Raw genomic sequence first — 9,099 nt, forward strand, 5'->3', positions numbered from 1 at the left:
GACATTCCCTCTTACAGTGTCCTTTGCTGTGTTCTGAGAGCTACAGGAGCACTGGGAAACTTTTTCCCCTTTAAATAAATAAGATGCTTTGAAAACATCTGTAAGTTTCTCATTAGAATCTCATATTCAAGATTTTGTTCTAAAGACTTCACATACTGAATGTTATGTATTTTTCTCTACCAACATAAGCTCATCTTACATTTTATAGAAAAGCTAAGATTATCCTAGAAATATCAGCTTCTTTCCCTTGGTGATCATTACTCAAAACAACAGCTTTTTAAAAACCCATTGTGCTGACATCTACAGAGAGGAACAGTCTCAAGATGACTAGAATCAATCACCATAATGGAAAATGTAATGTTCAACATCTGTACCAATGCTTGGGGATGAGACAAGGTAAGGAGTGTATGTAAACTAATTTCTTGTCTTTTTTAGAAAGACATTGGCTTGAATTTTTAATCCTTTCATTTATTATAGATTCTAGTACAATATACTGGATTCTTGAGAAAGTGTAACATGCATTCTGTGTAATTATCCAAAACATTCAACAGGTCTTCACAATTTTAACACAAACCACAAGTTTTCAAATCACTTTTCCTTCCCTCCCTTCCTTTCTTCCTTCCCTCCCTACCTCCTTCCAAGTTGAGGTGTTACTTTGTTGCCCAGTCTGACATTGAACTCCTAGGTCAAGCAATCTCTCCACCTTAGCCTCCTAAATCCTAGACCACAAGTATTCATCAGCATACTGGCCTAATTATAAAAGTATACTTATCTCTACATTAGTGATTGTGTTAAACATGAAATATTCTTTCTAAATTATAAGGAGAAATACAGGGCGAATTTACTCCATGTATCCTTTACATTTTTTTCATTCTTGAATTTATCATCAAATTACTACTGTTTATCTTTATGCCTTATAATTTTATTCTATGTGTGTATGAATGTTTTATGAATAAAACATAGAATAATCTCACATATATTGTTACATCTTCCTGATAGTTCATCTTGATTATCAACTGGTCTAGATTTAGAAATTGTTAGGTGATTAGATACATTTCTGTATGAGGGTATTCCAAAGGATAATCAACTAATTGCAATGAAACTACTCTGAATGTGGGTAATATTGTTTAGTAGACTCGGAGCACAGATGGGATTACACCAATAGACGGAGGAAGACAATAGCATATGTATAACTTCTCTGCTCTTGGGGGCTGTGAAGTAAATTGTATCTGCCACATGCTCCAGCCACTGTGAAAGCCTGCCTTACCTCAGGCCCAGGGTAATGGATGGAGTTGGCAAGTCATGGAAGGAAGCTTCTGATAGCAGGAGCCAAAATAAACCTTACACAGTAACATGAATCTAACACAATCTCCTAATGTTACTATTCCCATAGGGTTATGTGAAATGGTTTATTACAAGTTATACAAAATTACAAAGTGTGTTTCCTATAATTTGGGAGATTAAAAGATGTTAATCAGTCACAATATTTGCTGTTCTGATGTATAACTTGCTGTTGAACCATAATTCAAGGCATGGCTTTTGTTCTTCAAAATGTGACAGTGTCTCATCTTGTATAATAATGACTACAATTTCTTCAAAAGGCCTCCTTTGAGTTAGACAATGGAGGGAGCATTATATTATGCCTTATGAACCACTTGCCATAATTGGTTCATCCATTTGTTCCTCAATCTAGAAGGGTTTTCAGGAAATGGAATTAAAAAGAGCATAGACTACTTTAGTTGGTAGGTTTTGAAGAGAAACTCCTAGGAAAAATGTTTGAGAATGATAAGAGTCTTAACTGGGACATTGCATATTCATCTGCTAGGTGGTAGAATCAGGGAGAGTAAGAATACAGGATATCTATAAAACACACCAATGGAGCTGAGGAGATGGTTCTGTATAAAACATGAGGACCACAGTTCAGAGCCTCAGCACCCACATTGTTGGGTGGGTATGTCCTCTGGGGAAACTAGACCTGAACCTCCTAGAGACTGAAGGTGAGAGACGCTGAGCAACTGGGAAAAAGGGGAGGGGGGAGTCGCTATTTTGAGAAGAGAGCATCAAGACCTTGGTGGGAAGCAGATCTCAAATATGAGAGAGAAGGAGCCCACAGCTCACGTCTTTGTAAATGACCCTCTAAACTTCATTAGCAAGCCCAAATAAATATTCTTTTTTCCCCAAACTCTAACTTAAGAGGAACATTGTGGTGGTTTAAGTAGAAGAGAAGATGCAGTCTCTCAGGGGAAGATTTGGCCATGATGCACATCAAAATCTGGAAAGTGTGGCAATCTACCAGTGCTCCAAAGGCAGAGCTAAGAAACAGTTTCCCAGTGCAAACTGGCTAAGTAGAGTAGCTGAATCAGTGAGTACCAGGTAGAAACAGCTCGGAACAAGATTCTGAAAGGCAAACAAAAAATAATCAGCTGGGTTAGTACAATGTAGTAGGAGATTAATCAAGCATTTCTTTCTATGTTGATACGAGCTTTTAAGGTAATATAGTATTAAGTCTATTAACATACAGAGAAAATAAGAAAGAATATGTTCCATATTTTGCAGTTACATTTTAAAGAAATATTCTGAACAAAAATAAAATAATAAAGTGGAGAGCAATCTATGAAGACACCCAGCATCAATCCCTGGCCTCCACAAACACATTCAGAGATGTGCATCCACACATGCAAATACATCTATACACATGCCAAACATGTATACACTTTCAAAAAATAAAAGAACATAATGGTGCTGGAGAGATAGTTCAGTGGTTAAGAGCACAGGCTGCTCTTACAGAGGACCTGGGTTTGATTCCCAGTACCAACATGGCAGCTAACAACTGTCCATAACTCCACTTCTAGGGGCTCCAATGCCCTCTTCTGGTCTCTGAGGCATTTCATGATACAGGTGCACTTACACACATGCAGGCAGTACACTCATACACATAAAATAAAAAATATTAAATAAAAATTTTTAGAAACAACATAGCAATAACTATAGGCTTCCAGATAATAATCTAAGTCTGATGAAATTTAAACTCATTCATTGAAACATATTTATTCGTAACTTTTTCTGTGTTAATACCTGTTTTAAGAATTTAGTTTCATTAGTGAGAAAAACATGGCTCAAAATTTCTACCCACATGAGGTTTATTACTTATGCTTGGAGAAGAGACAAGAAGCCAATAAGCCAATCTAGACACTGAACTACACAGGTCCTAGAAACTGCATAGTATTGAAAAACAGGAAAAAATGAACAGAATGAGGAGAATGAAGTGGGTGGGATGAAGTTATAGGGGGTTGAGAGTCCAGTTCACAGAGAAAGAGATATCTGAATAATTGTACAAAAGGTTACAAGGCAGTTATCTATAAGTACTGAAGTGATAACAAAGAAAGTAAATATGGAATGCATAGTCAGAGGAAAACAGGGAGGGCTGCAGGTGGACCAAGTAAGGCTTGGACAGGTCTGGCAAACATGTTAGCTCTCTTTAGGGAACTGTAGAATCTTACAGAATTGGTTGGTTGGTTGGTTGGTTCGTTGGTTGGTTGGTTGAGACAGGGTGTTACTGTGTAGCTCAGCTTGTCTGCAATTTCCGATGGAGCCAAGGTCTCTCAAACTCAGCTTTCCAAATGCTACAGCACAGAAAGATTTTGATCTAAAGCAAAAAGTAGCATAAACTGACAGATTTTCACACACTCTGTTACTGGGGTACTTAGGCTCATATTTTCATAATATCATTTTCCTGAATCTTTTAAAAATACTATATTATTTTTATATTATGTATATGAGTATATTTCCTGCATGCTTGTAAGTACACCTGTGTCATGCAATGCCCATGGAGATCAGAAGGGGGTGTCCGATTCCCTTGGAACTGTAGTAATGGATGGCTGTTAGCCACCATGTAGGTGCTGGGAATCAAACCCGGGTCCTCTACAAGAACAGCCAGTGCTCTTAACCACTGAGCCATCTCTCCAGCCCCAATTTTCTTGTATCTTAAAAGGAATTAGGAACCATTAGGAAATAGAATTATGTACCATTTGCCTAAACACTGGAGAAAAAGACTGATATTTTTTTCATGTTTCTGTATCAGTGTTAAAATGTTATAGAGAATGCAAATCAAAAGCCATGAAATATGCATATGCTAAATTAACTGTGAGATAATTGTCATACTGTATGAAATTTCTCCCCACCAGGAAAATTCTTCCTCTGGATGACCCCAGGACTTTATCCTTTGTCTTCTCCAGCATGTTATTCCTAGAGAAATTTTAATTCTTTGGAATTCAGTCCTTCAGTAATTTGATAGCTGAAGAGCAGGGACACAGTGTTTCTTTTTAGAATCTGTCCTTTCCAGTCAGAACTGGTGTTAGGCTTCTGTTTTGAGAATACATCACAGTTAAGCCAAAGAAAAGCCACAAGCAATGTGGGGCTCCAGCTCCTTCATTTCCAGTGAGAGGTGGTGTTGCCAGAGTCCAGGGCAGCAGCAGCAGAAGTGGTGAAAATGATCACAATCATGTGACTCTATTGTCACATGATTTCCCAATGGCTTGGGTAGTTGGAGAGTTGATTGCTAGGACCTGATATGAGCTGGAAAAAGCTGAACTGACTACTTAGAAAAAAGCAGTTAAGAAAATAAACCAAATGAGGGCCACAGTCAAATCTTTACCTAGAACAAATGCATAGTAAGGTGAAAGGCTGGCTCCTCTTATTTCTTCCCCCTTGGTGTTGATCATGGTATCCGTGCATACATGAAGACCATTTCTCTGCTAAAGAAATATGAGAAAGAAAGCTTCTGTCACTTTATGAATCTAAGGCTCAGAGAGGGAGAGAGGATATGTCACACTTTGGTGCTAGAATATCTCCCAACGGCTCATGTACTGACACTGAGGGACAATTGGGAAGGCTTGAAACCCTTAGGAGGTGAGACCTAGCTGAAAGAGGTGGGAGACTAAGATGTTCTTCTGAAGGATATATTGTATCCCTGAGCCCTTCTCTTTAGCTCATCTCCCTTTTCACTATGAAATGGGCAGCTTGACTTTACCACGTGCTCCCTGCCGTGATGCTTGGGTTGATCTCCAACTCAAGCAATGGAGCCATGGATATCTCTGAGCCATGATAAGATTATTTTTTCCCATAAATTGATGTTGACATGTGTTTTATCACAGAACTGGCCAACACAGGGTAAGGTAAGAAGCAGAAACATACTGAATCAAAGTGAAGAAAAAAGTTTGTCAGGATTCATCCTAATCCCTCATAAGGAAAGTCTGGCAGAGAAGGCTCAGCAGAGTGTAGCTTTCAGAAACCCAGGGTCCAGTGATAAGCCTCTGAATGGAAGTGCCTGGGTGAGGACTGCAGCAGTGAGTCAGAAGTTGGGTAGCCAGCAGCACCAAGGTCCTGAGCCACCTGTGGGAATGCACAGTGCATGAGCCTTGCCCTAAGCATGAGGGACAGGTGGATGCCTTCCAGGAAAAGTCCAGAGAGGCAAAGATTTTGTAACTGTGTTTAGGGATGAATAATCACACACATATTTGTGGCCAGATGAATTTGCCATGAACATAAACTGATATAAAGCACAAACTTTATAAACATAATTTGGTGAGTATAGAGGAATTACAGGAAGTCAGTTTGGAGTACTTCCTGTCATTTTAAGTTAAAATACAACGTCCTGAAAAACAATCCTGAATCTCAGTAATCTGTAATATTAAGTTTTTTAGCACCACATATCCATATCCTTTCTGAATTTACTATTTGGTGTTTGTTATATTCAGAACTATGCCAGAAGATTCACCCAAAATATATATCTCTTTGGAATCACATGTGTGTCTAAACTTAAATTCTGATACCCAGATGTCTTGGAAAAAACTCCCTAAGCTACCAACATTCCACTTTGCAGCAGACTCTCAGATAACTAAGTCATACATTTTATGGAGGCAAAACCAGTAAACTAAAAGCCAGAGGATAAATCCGGTTGTTACTTAGATTCTCAACATATGATTAAATTGTGGACATTTGAAAAATACATTTTATTTTTGTTTTAAATTATGTGTATGAGTGTATTGCTTGCATGTATGTGAGTGCACCCATGCCGTGCAATGCCGCAGAGGTCAGAACAGGGTGCCTGATTCCCCTTTGAGCTTGAGATTTGTCAGTTTTAACATCTTTAATGAACTAAGTCTCATGCTATTTAAAGTGCCAGAAAAGTAGGTTTGACCGCTAGAACATATAAAGAACTGCAAAAATTAAACATTTTCTCACAAACACAAAATTGTCAATCAACATGATTTTTAAAATATTTTATGTATTATTTTTATTTTACATGTATGTGTGTATTGCCATCTTGTATATAAGTGTACTCTTGTGGTGCAATGCTTACAGAGGTCAGAAGAGGGATCAAATCCCCCAGAACTGGAGTTATGGATCGGACATTGGTTAGCTACTATGTAGGTGCTAGGATTCAAATTCAGGTCCCCTGCAAGGGCAGCCAGTCCTCTTAACTCCTGGGCCATCTCTCCAGCCCCACAACAAAGATTTTAAAATGTGCTCAAAATCCTTAGACAGTAGAAAGATGCAAATTAAAACTACTTTGTGATTCTGACTGTAGTCAGAATTGCTATCATCAAAAAAACAAAGAACAACAAATCCTGGCATTGAGGTGGGGATAAAGAAAACTTATCACTGTTGGTAGGAGTGTAAAGAGATACAGCCAATATGGAAATCAGTGTGGAGATTCATTAAGAAGCTAAAAACAAAAGTACCAAATATCACCTCTACTACCTCTGGGCATATACCCAAAGGACCCAAAGCTTTACCATACAGACACATTCATGTTTAATATTGTTAAATCATGTTAAATATAATTAATATTTAATATTTCCTACTCACAGTAGGAAACAAAAGGAACCAGTGTTAATACCCAGTGACAGATGAATGGACAAAGAAAATGTGGTACATATACATGAGTTTTATTAATCCGTAAACCAAAAATAAGATTTAAAAGAAAATGGTTAAATCAGGATATCATTCTATGAAACAAGTTAACTCAGACTCAGACAAAATACTACATATTCTCTCTCATGTAGACCTTAGATTTTAATTTTTGTGTATGTGTATATATGTGTTTGTGAGTATAGGCATCATTTACATGAGACTAGAAAGGGGAACTTGAGAGGAAAATTAGGTCTTAAGGAAGGGATGAGGGAATAGAGAAAGGGTTAATAGAATACAGGTGATATGAAAGTGGAAATGGGGGATGAAGGGTACAAGCTGGGGTAAGGGGTATGAGGGAGAGGAGTGAAGAAGAGGATCAAATGCTCCCAAAGTACAAAATGTCATAATGAAACTCATTGCTTTGTATGCTGGTTGAGAGGAAACATTTGTTTTAATGACAGAAAGCCAAATACAAAAGTATCATTAAGTCAGACACAGAATGCATTTTCTTCACTAGCTACAAAGTCTAGATATTGGTCTAATGTTGGCACAGCGGCATCAGGATGAACTGGCTGAGCAAATAAATACACATTAACAGCATCAACAGCTGTATGTGAACACGGTTAAATGGTATAAGGCACTTAAAACCATCATTTTGAGTTTAGGCACTATATACCAAAGATACTGTAAAATTTGTGGAACAGATACATAATGTTGCTTCTTAATAAAATTTCCTTTAAATTGTATTTTACATTTTAATTTTCTTCATCATAATCTATGAGTTGAAATAAATAATGCTTACACTTTTTAAAGGTGCATTTTATTATGATGTTACCATTCACCTTTCTCATTTAGAAATAACGTTCTTTAGACTTTCAAATCAGCATGATTATTGTTTAAGTCTTGAAACTAACTTATGTTCCATTTTGCTTTAGAAATAGATAAAAGACAAGAATAAGCAGCACTTTCAAAGCAAGGGAACTGATTCTGACCCATGAGTTACAACTGTGGCAAGAACTCTGCATATAATGCACGTTAGGACAGTAGAATTCTTAAACCTCCAAATAATCATAACTCATTGTTATGATATTTGAAATTATAATAGCAATTAAAATCTTTAATAGAAAGAAAAACTTTACTTTGGGACAAAACGAATAAGAAATGAACAGGGCATACTTTCATCGTGATTTTTTAAAATTTGTTTCTATTGAATTGTTGTGTATTTTAAAATTTTCAAATTTTAACCATTACTAAGAAATCAAATTAACTTGTCAATAAAAATAAATTTGACCTGTGAGCCACATTTCTGCTCTGGCAAGTTTCCTGTTTTTATTAGAGTGAGCACTCATCTCTTATTTGTTTGTAAACAAGTTGAAGAATCAAGACCTTCTCAAGACTCAGTCTTCTCTCTTTCCTTTAGTGTTTCCTTGAGGGGTAGAGTATTTGACCACCCACATTTATTTTGTGTCTGCCCCAGTATTGCCTGTCTTTGAACAGTGACCGCTGTCCACTTTTCCCAGTAACAAATATTGTTATTTTTGGCTTAAGTTACTGTTTCAGAGAAGGGTGAGCTCATTGTCCCATGGCAAGGGGTAACAGACAAGGTACTTAGGGATTACATGTCATTCAGTAAGATAAGGAATCTAGGAGAAGTAGCAGCAGAATAGAAAATTGATAGGTAAATGGACTGTTTTTTATTGCTAGTGGGCTATGGATCCTGCAGATTTTTAATTCCCTGAAAACTGGAGATACATGTAGATTAATGAAATTTGAATGCTAGGGAAGAAATTGTTTGACAATATATACTTTTTAGACATCATACAAATGTAATATAAGCAAATATAAATGAGACAAAAATTTGTAAGATATTAAAATAATACATTTATGTAAAAATGCCATTCAGAGGCCATATGTGTCAGTTCTCATTTACATGTAAACAGATGTAGTGTTTCTATTTCAAAAACACTTATTGTGGACAGGGAATGGATCCTCAAATAAAGACAAGAATTACCTGACTTCCATTTCCATCCCCAAGACCCATGTTGTGGAAGGTGAGAATAGTCTTCCTCGAGTTGTTCTCTGACCTCCACAAGGAATCATGACATGGATACCTCCACATACACACATACACATAAAATAAATAAATAAATAAAATAAAAAATAAAATTTATTTAAAATATGCAA

At 36.8% G+C, this 9,099-nt stretch overlaps 1 long non-coding RNA gene across 1 annotated transcript in view; it reads right to left on the reverse strand.

The window, feature by feature from the left end:
• Positions 1-447: 447 nt before the first annotated feature.
• Positions 448-9,099, reverse strand: part of LOC115071205 — a 104,746-nt gene continuing 96,094 nt past the window's right edge. Inside the window, exons 3-5 of the long non-coding RNA XR_003850312.1 lie at positions 4,655-4,754; positions 3,501-3,623; positions 448-2,397 (exon numbers count right to left, since the gene is read on the reverse strand). This is a non-coding gene — a long non-coding RNA (uncharacterized LOC115071205). The remainder of the gene's footprint in view (positions 2,398-3,500; positions 3,624-4,654; positions 4,755-9,099) is intronic.

This window comes from Nannospalax galili, unplaced genomic scaffold, assembly GCF_000622305.1.
Source record: "Nannospalax galili isolate Female #2095 unplaced genomic scaffold, S.galili_v1.0 scaffold96, whole genome shotgun sequence".
Lineage (NCBI taxonomy): Eukaryota > Metazoa > Chordata > Mammalia > Rodentia > Spalacidae > Nannospalax > Nannospalax galili.